Source organism: Eriocheir sinensis, unplaced genomic scaffold (assembly GCF_024679095.1).
Source record: "Eriocheir sinensis breed Jianghai 21 unplaced genomic scaffold, ASM2467909v1 Scaffold14, whole genome shotgun sequence".
Classification (NCBI taxonomy): domain Eukaryota; kingdom Metazoa; phylum Arthropoda; class Malacostraca; order Decapoda; family Varunidae; genus Eriocheir; species Eriocheir sinensis.
Window position 1 is genome coordinate 421,636 of NW_026110739.1, and position 17,304 is coordinate 438,939.

Sequence of the window (17,304 nt, forward strand, 5' to 3'; positions counted from 1 at the left end):
TTTATTTTATGTGCGTTTTTATATATATTTTATAGAAATTGCGTTATTTATGTTTTCATACAAATTTACATTATTTTATTTAACCATTTTGTTATTTATTTTGATCATTGCCAGATTATGTATTTTATATTTTTAATATTCCATTACTTAATGTATTTTGTTATATTTTTAACAAATCTACGTTATTATTATGTTGTTATATAATCATTTGTTACAGATTTACATTATTTTATGTATTTTGTATGTACGCTCAATTCAAATTGGCTTATTTTATTTCCTTATTTTTTACATATATATGTTACTCATACAAATTTGTATACAATATTTTTGTATATAGTTTCTAAAATTTGATATTATGTATTTTGTATTTATATTGCAAATACCTTTCTTTACTAATTATTTTGTTTATTTATTTTAATCTGATTTTCTTGTTTTGTTCATTTTTGCTTACTTATTGCCTACGTTTTATATTATTATTTTTATATATTTTTATAGAGAATCAACGTTATTTTATGTGTATTCATTATATATATTTTGAAACAAATTTACATTTATTTTATATGTATTTGCATATCTTTTTCAATACTAGAATTTACCTTACAGTATGCATTTTCATATTTATTTTAATACAAATTTTAATATTTTTATGTGTATTTTGTATATATTTTTTATAAAAAAATAGATATTTTATAGATATTTACATCTTTTCCATACAAATTTACATTATTTATTAATATTCTGTCATGTTTATTTGATACGATTTGCATTATTCTATTGAAAGTTTTGTATATATTTTTTATATATTTTATTTATATTATTTTATATATATTTGGTATTGCATTATTTTAAGTGTATATATTTGCCTTTCATTTCAAACATTATTTTATTATTATTTGTATATATATTTATTTCCATTTTAATTTATGTGTATTTTATTTTTATTTTCCTTACAAATTCAATTATTTTGTATTTGTATAATTTATACTAAACAGTTGCAGTATTTTGACATATATACTTTTTCATACAAATACATGCTATTGATATTTTGTTTATTTGATTTTGACAATTTAAATTATTTGTCCTTTTGTATATTTCCAACAAAACGTACCCATCAACCTTATACTTATTTATTTTATATATTCTATAAATCTACGTTGTATTATATGTGACCATATAGATTTTTAAAACAATTACACTTTATGTGTGTACATATTTTGCCAATAATTTACCTTGTATATACATTTTGTAATTTTAACTAAATTTAATTTATTGTATATTTTTTGTGTATATTTTTATAAAAGCAACTTTATTTATAAGTATTTTACATCTTCTTTTCATTACAAGTACACATTTATTTATTGATATTATATTCATTTTGTGCAAATTTGTTATTATTCTGTGTATTTACAACCATTTTCTACCCTGATTACGTTAATGTATGTTTGTTTTATATATTTCAACTAGGTACAATATTTAATTATTTTGACATATATATTTTAAAAAATTTTCAGTTTTATGTATTATTTTGAATATATTTTAAAACTCAAGTGACTTTTTATGTATTTTTGTATATGTTCCAATCAATTTAGTTGTAATATTGTTTTGTAATCTATTTTCATTTCAAATATATTATTTTATTGGTATTTTGTTGAAATTTATATTGTGGAATTTACCTCATTTATTAGTACTTTTAGTATATTTTATACCATTACACTATTTTAATATTGTTTGAATATATAATTTTATACAATTATTTATGTGTGTATGTATATTTTCTATAAATTTACATTATTTTATGTGTATCTTTATTTGTATGTGTATGTCATTATATTTATAACGTTCTTATACAAAATTATATTATTTTGTACAATTTATTTTGTTTATTATTTGTTAGATACATGATGTATATAGCCAGTACAACAATAATATTTTTTTATACTGTGTTACATTATTTAATGTATTTTGTTTATATATTTTCTTACAAATTCCGTTATTATATGTGTATTTGTATAAATATTTGATATAAATTGCTTTTCTATTTCATATTTTACCTATATATTTCCAATTAAATTGTGGATTGTGTGTATTTAGTATATATTTTTCATATAAATTTTGTAACTTCTATTATTTTTATTAAATTTATATAAATTTACATTATTTTATATGTATTGTATATTTATATTCATACAAATACCCATTCTTTATTAGTATTTAGTTTAATCTTATTTTGATTACAATTTACATTATTTTATATGCTATTATACATTTTGCCATACGTATTCTATTAATATTTATTTTGATGATTTTACATTATTCTATTTGTGTTTTATACATATTTTTATATAAGTTACGATATTTTAAGTGTATTTGATTTATATTTTCATTCAAATTTTATTTACTTTATGTATTTTGTGTATGTATTTCAATATAATTTACTAATTTCTTATGTACATATATTGACTTCTGTTAAAATATTTTGTATTTTGTATATGGATTTTGATAAAGTAGGTTATTTTATATGTATTTTATCTATTTTCATACCAAATACATTCTTTTAATAAATATTTTGATATTACTACAGCGGAAATTTAAATTAATTTAATGTGTATCTTGCATATATTTTATACATTTACGTTATTTAAATTATATTTATTTATAAACCTCATTCAAATTACATTATTGATATGTATTTTGTATATATTATTTCCAGCCATAAATTTACCTAATTTTATAATGTATTTGTATATTCTTTTTTCAAACAAATTTAAATTAAATTTTGTGTATTTTTGTACATTATTTTATACTCAAATTGATTTATTTATGTACGGACCCATTATTTAATTATGTTTTATGTATATATTTTACAAATTCTTTTTATTTTAACATTTTGTACATATTTTAGAAATTTGCGTTATTTGTATATTTTCTCATACAAATTTACGTATTTATTAACTATTTTGTTTATTTATTTGAGTACAATTACATGGATATGTATTTTCTACATATTTTTTATAAATATTTACATTATAATGTTATTATTTGTTTATATTTTAAACGTCCGTTGTAACAACATTTGTATAGAATACTTTCGATATGATTCCCATTATTTTACCTGTATTTTGTATGTACAACAATTCAAGTTGGCTGTTATGTATTTTATGGTATTTTCCTTCTAGATTTAATTACTTCTGTGTGTTTTTATATATAATTTTTTATACAATTTACGATGTTATGTTGTATTTGTATATTGTATTTTAAATACTTTGTTCTTTTACTAGTAATTTATTTGAGCACGATCGATTTCTGCATTTTTATTCATTTTTTATACGTATTTACTTCATTTTTATGTATTTTAATACATATTTTATGAAAATCTACGTTGTTTTATGTGTCATTATTATATGTATTTTGAAACAAATTTTACATTGTTTTCTTTATATCTGTTTCAATATATTTATGAGTTACTTTATTTATATTTGTATATGTTTCTTATACAGAATTTACATTTATTTATTACTATTTGTTTTATTTGACACATTATAGTGAAAATAGATATACAAGTACATAAATAAATTAAATATATTGAAATATATATAAAATAAAATGAATAAATCAAAATAAAGATACCAAATACCCATTAAACACATTTGCATAAATATATATAAAAATTTGTTTCCAGATACACGATAACAGATATAAAATACATTCAAAATACATAGGGTAAATAAATCTGTTATGAAAAATGTATTTGATATATAAAATAGTGACAAGTTAGTAATCAAAGTAATGGACAAATACCAATAAGAATGTGTTGACATGGTAGTATGCAAATTCGTCAATAACGTCAGACAGCAAAACTAACAACAAAAATACACAGGGTAATAAATTCATGAAAATAGATATACAAATACGGATATATTGATTTGATTGATATGCAAAATACAGCAAAATAATGTGAATTTTATTAAAATGTTTATAAATACCATAGCGCGTTTTATTTATTAAAGTATATATGCCAAAATACATAAAATTAAATTTGTAAAAATAGTATACAAAACACACATTCAATAGATTGTTAAATGAATATAATACATATAAATAATAAAATTGTTTGAAATATATACGATACATAAAAATAACGTGAATTTCTAAAATATACAAAATACATAAAATAAATACGTATAAAAATATATACAAAATACACATAAAATAATGTGAATTCAAATATCAAAATAAATATACAATAAAAAATGTATTTCATGTAAATATACAAATACACATAAAACAATAAATTTATATAAAATATACAAAAATACAAGTATTTTAGTTTGTGTAGATGGCAAAATAAAATTAAATTCATTCTGAATTCAGTAAACAAAATTGAATAAAGAACGTATATTTAACCAGAAAATAAATATAAAATACATCTTTAATTGTGAAATATAAAAAAATAAAAATAATTTTCATTTAATGAAAAATAATATACAAAAGCTCATATACAACCATCTGTTCACACAAAACAATTACTTTTGTGCATTTTTTATATGGTTTATATAAATTTACGTTCATTTTGACCCACATATTTTATAAATTTATATATATACTATTTTCTTTATTATTTTGTTTATTATTTTATTCAGAGGATTTACATTATTTTTATGTCTATTTTGACATACCTTTTTATACGTATTCTTCATTTTATATGTATTTTGTATGTTATTTTATAGAAATCTACGTTATTTATATGTTATATATATTTTAAAAAATTTACATGGTTTTATGTATATATATCTATTCAATACAAATTGCTTAATGACATATTGCATTTGTATATTATTTAATACAAATTCAAATATTTATATGTGTCTTAGTATAATATTTTTAAGAAAAATACGTTATTTATAGGTATTGCATCTTTAATTTTCATACAATTGTTATTTATTAATATTCTGTGTATTTATTTTTGATACGATTTATATTATATATTGTATTTTGTATATATTCTTATACCTTTTCCATATATATATTTTATACAAATTTACGTTTATTTTAAGTGTGTTGTTTTATATATTTTCATTCAAATTTTACATTATTTTTGCATATTTTTTAGTAAATGCTTCTTCAATACAAATTACCTAATTTTATGTGTATTTTATATGTTATTTTCCTTTAAATTAAGTATTTTTGTGTATTTTTGTATATAGTTTACAAAATTCAGTGATTTATGTGTATGTATATCAGCCTACTTAAAATACATTCTTTAATATTTTATTTACTATGACACGAGTTTACATTATTTATTATTATTTATATATATAGATATATATATATATATATATATATATATATATATATATATATATATATATATATATATATATATATATATATATATATATATATATATATTTATCATTTAATTATTATGATACAGTATATATATTCTATAGAAATCTACGTTGATTTATAGTATTCGATATATAGATTTGAAATAAATTTACTAATTTATGTGTATTTTATATTTTTCAATATAAATTTACTATTTATTGTATATACATTTATATAATTTAATCCTAAATTTAGGTATACTATGTGTATTTTGTATATTTACATAAATATGCTATTTTATGGTATTTTGCATTTTATTTTACTAATTTATATTTATAATCTTTTAAAACAATTTTACATTATTCTATATTATTTTGTATATCTATTATATACGTATTACTTAATTTTATATTGGCCAATACAATATATATATTTGCAAATCTACTTGTGTGTATTCGTATATATGAAATAATTTTGTTATTTATATAATATTTTATCTCTTTCATCTAAATTACTATATTGACAATATTATTTTGTATATTTAATATTAAATTTAAATATTTCATGTATTTTAGTATATTTTTATAAAGTACATACAATGATGGGGTTTTGCATCTTTGTTTCACAAATTTCAAATTATTTTATTAATATTCAGTGTATTTATTTTGATACGATTCCGCATTATTCATTTTTTTGTATATATATTTATTATAATATACATTATTTAATCTTATCTTTATCAAATTTTGTTTATCTATTTTATGCAATTTACTGTTATTTGAGTTTATTTGATATATTTTATACTTGTTATATCCCATTTTATTTGTGTTTTGAATATATATTTTCATAATTTATATATTTTGTAGGTATTCATGTATATAATTTTGATATAAATTACATTATTTATATAAATTTTTTAATGCATTGAATATTTTATGTGTATTTTTGTAAAAATATTCGTTATTATTTAATTATTTGCATCTTTACTTTCATACAAATCTACATTGTTTTGTAAATAATTGTTTGTCTTATTTAAATTACGATTTTAGCATTATTTTGTGTATATTTGTATATATTACATAAATTGTATATTTTATATTGTATTTATTTATATATTTTGTACAAATTTAATATTTTTATATTGTAATTTGTATGTATATTTCAATAGATTTTGCTAATTTTTATGTATTTTGCATCATCATTTTCAAACAAATTCAAATTATTTTATATATTTTATATATTTTAGCTACAAATTTAATTATTTATTTATATTTTATTTTCTACAAATATATATTCTTTAGTAAATTTTGTTCATTATTTTCATAAAATTTACATATTTTATGTATTATTTTGACATATATATATTTTCTGCGACATTATTTTTTATGTAATTTTATACATTTTCATAAAAATACGTTGTTTTATGAGTATATTCATGTATGATTTGATGCAAATTTACATTGTTGTATGTTTATTTGCATATCTATTTCAATATAGGTTACCTTATTAACATCATATATTTTTGGCAATTTATTTTTAACAAATTATATATGATTTTGCATTTCTTGTAATATTCCTTGTTAATGTATTTTAACATATTTTATAGTAATCTACATTCCCAAACTGTGTGTATTGGTATATATTTTGAAGCAGAATTTACATTGTTTTATAATATTGTATATCTATTTCAATATAAATCTACCTTATTACTTCCGCATTTGTATATTTAGCAATATAAATTTGGTACAATATTTTGTGTGTATATTTTATAAAAAGTTTTATAATTTAAAATATTTTATATGTGTACGTATATCTATTTTCATAGAAATACACATTTTTATGATATTGTTTATTTATTTTGTGCTTAATTCCGATGACTAATATTGTATTGTGTATATATTTTACGTATTTACGTCATTTCATGTGTATATGTTCTAGAAATATATATTTATTTTATGTGTCTTTATTATATATATTTTGAAACAAGTAACATTGTTTATGGCATTGCATATTTTTTCAGTCTCAATTTACCTTTTGTGTACTGACCATTTTGTTATTAATTTCCTTCAATTTGAATTATAATGACAATTTTTGTATGTAACATTTCATAAAAATACTTCTTTATAGGTATTTTGCGTCTTTATTTTCATACAAATTTTTTGATATTTATTGATGTTCTGTATTTATTTTAATACGATTTTTACATTATTTTATGTATGTTGCATATATATATATTTCCTTGCTAAGAAGCAGAACGTTATTTATGTGAATTTGTTTTCATTTCATAAATTTACATTATTTATATATTGTACATGTGATAAATACTAAATTTAACTAGTTATATGTGTGTGTATATTTTATTCAAATTCAAACCAATTTGTGTATTTAGTATATATATTTTTATTCAAATTCAAACAATTTTATGTAATTTTGTATATTCTACTACAAATATATATTCTTATAATTTTGTTTATTTATTTACGATACAGTTTTCATTATTGCATGTATTTGATATATATATTTTATACTTATTTACATAATTTTGTATGTATTTTAAATATATTTCTTAAATTTTACTCTATTTTATGTGTATTCATATATATTTTGATACATTTACATTATTTATGTGTGTTCTGTATCTATTTCAATACAAATTTTCTTTTATTATGTATATTATTTCTAATATATTTATTTGAGATACCAAATTTTAATTATTTTATATGTGTTACATATGTTTTAAACAAATATGCGTTATTATATGGGTATTTTGCATCTTATTTTCTATAATTTACATTATTTATTGATTGTCTATTTATTTATTTGATGATTTTCGTTATTATTATTATTTATATATATTTTGAACTGTATTTACATTATTCAATATATATTTTGTACATATATTTATTTAAATTTCCGTTATCTGTATTATTATTTTTATATCAATACCATATAATTTACATTATTTATGTGATTTTATGTATTTCAATAATTTTGCCTAATTTCATTTTATATTTTTGCATATCTATTTTCAAGAAAACAATTTAAGTAATTTTGTGTGTTTTGTATTTTTATATAATTTTTTTTTTTTATTTATATTTTGTATATATATTTCTACACATATACATTCTTTTAGAGAAATTTGTTATTTATTTGTTACAAATTATATTATTTTTATGTGTATTTTGTATATAAGTATTTTTATATATTTACGTTATTTGCATCATACTGTACTCTTTCTTAAAGTTACGTAATTTTATTTGTGTGTATTCATTATATATTTTATTAAATTTTTCATTATTTTATGTGTTTTTACATATCTATTTCAATAAAAATCTCCCGTCTTGTATGTGTCTTTTGTATATGTCTTTTAATACAAATTTAATTATTTTGTGTATTTTTTGTATATATTTTTTAAATATAAGATATTTTATAGGTATTTTGCATCTTTAATTTTATAAATTTTTACATTACGTACATATACTTTTATACATGTTACATTATTTAAATGTGTATTTTGTTTATATATTTTATTAATTTATTATTATATGTGTGTTTATTTGAATATATGTATTTTGATACAAATTTACATTATTTATGTATTTTCTATATTTATTTTCAATTCAAATTTAACTTACCCAACATATGTGTCTGTATATCTATTTTCCTTACAAATTTAATTATTTTGTTTATTTTTTGTATATAGTTTTATATAATTTACATTATTTTATGTAATATTTTTAACATATTATATTGCTACAATGTATTCTTTATTAGCATTTAGTTTATTTATTTTGATACAGAGTATTATTTTATGTGTATTTTGTATACATTTTTTCTTATACGTATGTTACTTCATTTTTATGTGTATTTGTATATATATTTTATAGAAATCTACACGTTTATGTATATTTTAGTATTCATTGTGTATATTTTTGAAACAAATTTACATTGTTTCCTTAACCATTTTTTGCATATCTATTTCAATACAATTTACCTTATTTGTATGTATTGCATTTTGTATATTTGTAATGACATAATTTAAATAATATTTTATGTGCATTTGGTATATATATTTTCATAAAAATGCACGTTGTTTTATGGGTATTTTGCATCTTGTTTTCATACAAATTTACATTTATTTTATTAATATTCTGTGTATTTATTTTGATACTATTTTACATGTATTCTATTTGTGTTTTGTATATATTTTTTTATACATATTTACATTATTTAATGTTTTCTACTATATATTTTCATACTGAAATTTTCGTTATTTAAGTGTATTTGTTTATATATTTTATTCAAATTTACATTATTTTAATATTAGTATATTTGTATATGTATTTTCAATAGAAATTTACCTAATTTCATAATGTATTTTTATATATATTTTATACAAATTTAAATTATTTGCAATGACATTTTTGTATAGAGTTTTATTCTAAATTTACAATATTTTATGTGTATTTTTGTATATCTATTTTTCATACAAATCACATTCTCTATTATTTTGTTTATTTATTTTAATGCTGAATTTACATTATTTAATGTGTACATATATATATTTTAATACGTATTTACGATAAACACATGTTTATATGCATTTACGCTATATTTCTATAGCCTAAATATACGTTACCTAAATATTGTACATTGCATTGTATGATCCAATTTTAGATGCAAATTACCCATTTATTCTATGTAACTTTTCATAATATATATTGTTCAAAATACATATAAAATAAAAATAACATTTATATATAGTATTTTACATCTTTATTTTCATACAATAAAATACATTTATTTTGAAAGTAATATTCAAATGTATTTATTTTGATACGATTAATTTACATTATTCTATATATATTTGAATACATATCTATTTATACCAATAGCGTTATTTTACATGAATTTATTTTCGCTCCTTACATACAAATTTACATGTATATATAATTTTGTACATAAGTAGCAGAAATATTTCAATACAAATTCTAATTATATATATATATCCTATTTTCTGACAAATTGAAAATTAATTTTGTGTATTTTGTATATATTTATTCAAATATTTAAAAATACATTTATAAATTTGTATTTATATTTGTTTTCCATACAAATATACGTTCTTTATCAATTTTGTATTTATTTGTTTTGATACAATACTCATTTTTTAGGTGTATTTGAGTATATATATGTTTTATACTTATTTGTATTTTATATGTATTTGAATATATTCTTTCATAGAAATTTACTCTATATGTATATGTATAAAAATACACATAAAATAATCTAAATTCGTATCGAAATATGAACTAATACTGATAAAATAATAAATTTGAATGAAAATATATATAGAAAATACATAAAATAACGTAAATAATACAAATATATATACAAAAAATGATTTGAATTTGAATGAAAATAAGATATAAAATTAAAATTAAAATAAGGCAAATTTATAATGAAATATATATACTAAAATACATAAATAATGTAAATTTGTTTCAAAATATATATACGAATACACATAAAATAACGTAGATTTCTATAGAAATATATATACAAATATACATGAAATGTTAAATACGTATAAAAATATATATACAAAATGCATTAATAATGTAAATTCGTGTCCAAAATAAATAATTAAAATATCAATAAAGAATGTGTGTTGTATGAAAATACATAAACATACAAAATACACATAAATAACCTAAATTTGTATAAATATATAAAAAATACACAAAATAAGTTAAATTTGTATGAAAAATAAATATACAAAATACACATAAAATAAATGTAAATTTGTAAAGAAATACATATACAAAATACACATAAAATAATGTAAATTTGTATGAAAATATATAAACAAATACACTTAAATTAACATAAATTTGTATAAATATATATACAAAATACTATTAAATAATGTAAATATGTATAAAAATATATATACAAAATACACATAGAATATAAAATCGTATTAAAATAAATACACAGAATAAATAAAATAATGTAAATTTGTATGAAAATAAAGATGCAAAATACACATAAAATAACGCAGATTTTTATAAATATACAAAATACACATGAAAGGATGTAAATACGTATAAAATATATACAAAATACACATTAAATAATGTAAATTGTCAAAATAAATAAACAAATATCAATAAAAGAATGTGTATTTGTATGAAAATAAATATACAAAATACATAAGATAACATAAATTTGTATAAAACTATATACAAAATACAAAATAATTTAAATTTGTATGAAAATAAATATACAAAATACACATAAAATTAGGTAAATTTATTGAAATACATATACAAAATACATATAACTGTAAATTTGAATGAAATACAAACATATAGACTTAAAATAACGTAAATTTGTATAAAATATATATACAAAACACAAATTAAATAATGTAAATATGTATCAAAAATATATACAAAACACAAAGAAAATAATGTAAAATCGTATCAAAATAAATACACAGAATATTAAAAAAATAATGCAAATTTGTATTAAAATTAAGATAAAATACATAATAAGATGCAAAATACCCATAAAATAAAGCATATTTTTTTAAAATACATGTACAAAATACACATATAATTAGAATAATTAAATTTGTAGTAAAATTAATATAGAAAATGCACGTACAATAAGGTAAATTTGTATAAAAAAATATAAAATACAAATAAAACATTGTAAATTTGTTTCAAAATATATATATAATACATAAAATAACGTAGATTTCTATAAAAATATAGATACAAAATATACATTAAAATATGTAAATATATATATATATATATATATATATATATATATATATATATATATATATATATATATATATATATATATATATATATATATATATATATATATAAAATATATAAATTCGTCAAAATAACGTAAATATCATGAAAAGAATATGTATGAAAATAAATAATAGATAATAAATATGAATGAAATATATATACAATATATACATTAAATAATGTAAATATGTATAAAAAATATATATACAAAAACAAATAGAATAATGTAAATTCGTATCAAAATAAATACTAAAATATTAAAAAAATTATGTAAATTTGTATGAAAATAAAGATGCAAAATTCCCATCAAATAGCGCATTTCTTATAAAAATATATATACCAAAATACTCATAAAATATTTAAATTTGTAATGAAATATATGTACAAAATACACATAAAATAATCTAAGTTTATATGAAATTATATATACAAATACACATAAAATACCATGAAGTTGTATAAAATTATATATTCAAAATAAATATTAAATAATGTAAATGCGTATAAAAATATATATAAAAAGTACATATAAAATAATGTAAATTCGTATCAACATAAATCAACAAAATACCAATAAAATAATATATATTTGATTGAAAATAGATTAACAAAATACACATAACATAACTAAAATTTGTATTGAAATATATACAAAAATACATAAAAATAATTTGAGTTTGTATGAAAATAGATATTCAAAATACATAAATAATGTAAATTTCTTTTGAAATATATATACAAATACATAAAATATTGTAAATTTGTAATGAAATATAAACAAATACACATAAAATAACGTAAATTTGTTTGAAAAATATATACAAAATACACATAAAATAATGTCAAATCGTATCAAAATGAATGAGCAGAATATCAATAAAATAACGTAAATTTGTATGAAAATAAAGATGCAAAATACCCATAAAATAAAGCATATTTTTATAAGAATACATATACAAAAATACACATAGAATAATTAAATTTGTATTAAAATTAATATACAAAATGCACATACAATAAGGTAAATTTGTACTGAAAGAATATGGAAAATACACATAAAAGTGTAAATTTGTTAAAAATCGATATACGAATACACATAATATAACGTAGATTTCTATAGAAAGATATATACAAAATACATGAAATATGTAAATACGTATAAAAAAAATATATATATATATATATATATATATATATATATATATATATATATATATATATATATATATATATATATATATATATATATATATATATATATATATATATATATATATATATAAAATACTCATTAAATAATTTAAATTCTCGTCAAAATAAATAAACAAAATATCAATAAAAGAATGTGTATTTGTATGAAAATAGATATACAAAATACTCATAAAAGAACCTAAGTTTGTATAAAACTATATACAAAAACAAAAAAAAATGATTTAAATTTGTATGAAAATAAATATACAAAATAAACATAAAATTAGGTAAATTTGTATTGAAATACATATACAAAATACACATAAAATAATGGAAGTTTGAATGAAAATATATAAACATATACACTTAAAATAACGTAAATTTGTCTCAAATATATATACAAAATACTAATTAAATAATGTAAATATGTATAAAAAAATATATTCAAAACACAAATAGAATAATGTAAAATCGTATCAAAATAAATACACAGAATATTAATAAAATAATGTAAATTTGTATGAAAATAAAGATGGAAAATAGCCATAAAATAACGCATTTTTTTATAAATATATATGTACCAAAATACACATAAAATATTAAAATTTGTATTAAAATAAATAAAAAAAAAACACATAAAATTAGGTAAATTTGTATTGAAATAGATATGCAAAATACATAAAACAATGTAAATTTGTTTCAAAATATATAAACTTATACACATAAAATAACGTTGATTTCTATCAAATATATACAAAAAACACATTAAATAATGTAAATATGATAAAAAAATATATACAAAACATAAAATAAAATAATGTAAAAAATCGTAAATAAATAAAGAAAATATATACATAAAATATAATGAAAATGTAAAAATTAAGAAAAAAAATACATGTTTGTATTTGATATATATTTTATACTTATTTACATTTTTATATGTATTTTGAATATATATTTTGTGTATTCTGTATTTATATTTGTATATACATGAAATAATCTAAAATCGTATCAAATAAATGAACATAATACCGATAAAATAATTTAAATTTGAATGAAAATATATATGCAAAATACATAAAATAACGCATTTTTTAAATACAAATAAAAATATACACATAAAATGATTTAAATTTGAATGAAAATTAATATACAAAATAAACTTAAAATAAGGCAAATTTATAATGAAATATATATACTAAATACAAATAAAACATTGTAAATTTGTTTCAAAATATATATACGAATACACATAAAATAACGTAGATTTCTATAGAAATATATATACAAAATACACATGAAATTATGTAAATACGTATAAAATATATATATATATATATATATATATATATATATATATATATATATATATATATATATATATATATATATATATATATATATATATATATATATAAAATACAAATTAAGTAATGTAAATTCGTGTCAAAATAAATAAACAAAATATCATGAAAAGAATGTGTATTTGTATGAAAATAAATAATAGATAATAAATATGAATGAAATATATATGCAATATATACATTAAATAATGTAAATATGTATAAAAAAATATATATACAAAAAACAAATAGAATAATGTAAGATCGTATCAAAATAAATACACCGAATATTAAAAAAATTATGTAAATTTGTATGAAAATAAAGATGCAAAATTCCCATCAAATAGCGCATTTCTTATAAAAATATATATACCAAAATACTCATAAAATATTTAAATTTGTAATGAAATATATGTACAAAATACACATAAAATAATCTAAGTTTATATGAAATTATATATACAAATACACATAAAATACCATGAAGTTGTATAAAATTATATATTCAAAATAAATATTAAATAATGTAAATGCGTATAAAAATATATATAAAAAGTACATATAAAATAATGTAAATTCGTATCAATATAAATCAATAAAATACTAATAAAATGATATATATTTGATTGAAAATAGATTAACAAAATACACATAACATAACTAAAATTTGTATTGAAATATATACAAAAATACATAAAAATAATTTGAGTTTGTATGAAAATAGATATTCAAAATACATATAAAAATAGGTAAATTTCTTTTGAAATATATATACAAAATACCCATAAAATATTGTAAATTTGTGTCAGAATATATAAACAAATACACATAAAATAACGTAAATTTGTTTGAAAAATATATACAAAATACACATAGAATAATGTCAAATCGTATCAAAATGAATGAGCAGAATATCAATAAAATAACGTAAATTTGTATGAAAATAAAGATGCAAAATACCCATAAAATAAAGCATATTTTTATAAGAATACATATACAAAAATACACATAGAATAATTAAATTTGTATAAAAATTAATATACAAAATGCATATACAATAAGGTAAATTTGTATTGAAAAAATATGCAAAATACACATAAAAGTGTAAATTTGTTTAAAAATCGATATACGAATACACATAATATAACGTAGATTTCTATAGAAAGATATATACAAAATACACATGAAATGATGTAAATACGTATAAAAATATATATACAAAATACACATTAAATAATTTAAATTCTCGTCAAAATAAATAAACAAAATATCAATAAAAGAATGTGTATTTGTATGAAAATAGATATACAAAATACTCATAAAATAACCTAAGTTTGTATAAAACTATATACAAAAATACATAAAAATAATTTAAATTTGTATGAAAATAAATATTCAAAATTCACATAAAATTATTTTGTATATCTATTTTATACAAATGTACGTTATTTTATGTAAATTTGTTTTCATTTCATACAAATTTACATTATTTTATGTGTATTTTGTACATGTATTTAAATACAAATTTAACTAATTACATATTTTTATAGAATTACATATACAAAAATACACATAGATTAATCAAATTTGTATTAAAATTAATATACAAAATACACATACAATAAGGTAAATTTGTATTGAAAAAATATGCAAAATACACATAAAACAATGTAAATTTGTTTCAAAATATATATTCGAATACACATAAAATAACGCAGATTTCTATAGAAATATATATACAAAATACACTTGAAATAATGTAAATACGTATAAAAATATATATACAAAATACACATTAAATCATGTTAATTCGTGTCAAAATAAATAAACAAAATATCATGAAAAGAATGTGTATTTGTATGAAAATAGATATAGAAAATACACATAAAATAACCTAAATTTGTATAAAACTATAAACAAAAATACACAAAAATAATTTAAACTTGTATGAAAATAAATATACAAAAAACATATAAAATTAGATAAATTTGTATTGAAATACATATTCAAAATACACATAAAATAATGTAAATTTGAATGAAAATGTATAAACATATAGACTTAAAATAACGTAAATTTGTATCAAATATACATACAAAAAACACATTAAATAATGTAAATATGTATAAAAAATATATACAAAACACAAATAAAATAATGTAAAATTGTATCAAAATAAATACAGAAAATATTAATAAAATAATGTAAACATAAAATATTTGATTTTGTATTAAAATAAATAGATATACAAAATACACATAAAATAAGCTAAATTTGAATTGAAATATATATACAAAATACATAAAATAATGTAAATTTGTATCAAAATACCTATACAAATACACATATAATAACGTAAATTTGTATAAAAATATATAATCAAAATACACATTAAATAATGTAAATACGTATAAAAAAATGTAAAAAATACACAAATAATCATGTAATTCGTATCAAAATAAATAGACAAAATACCAATAAAATAATGTAAATTTCTATGAGAAAACATATACAAAATACACATAAATAACGCAAATATCAATAAAAATATATATAATATAATATATTTTTATACATATTTAAAATATTTAATGTATATTTTGTAT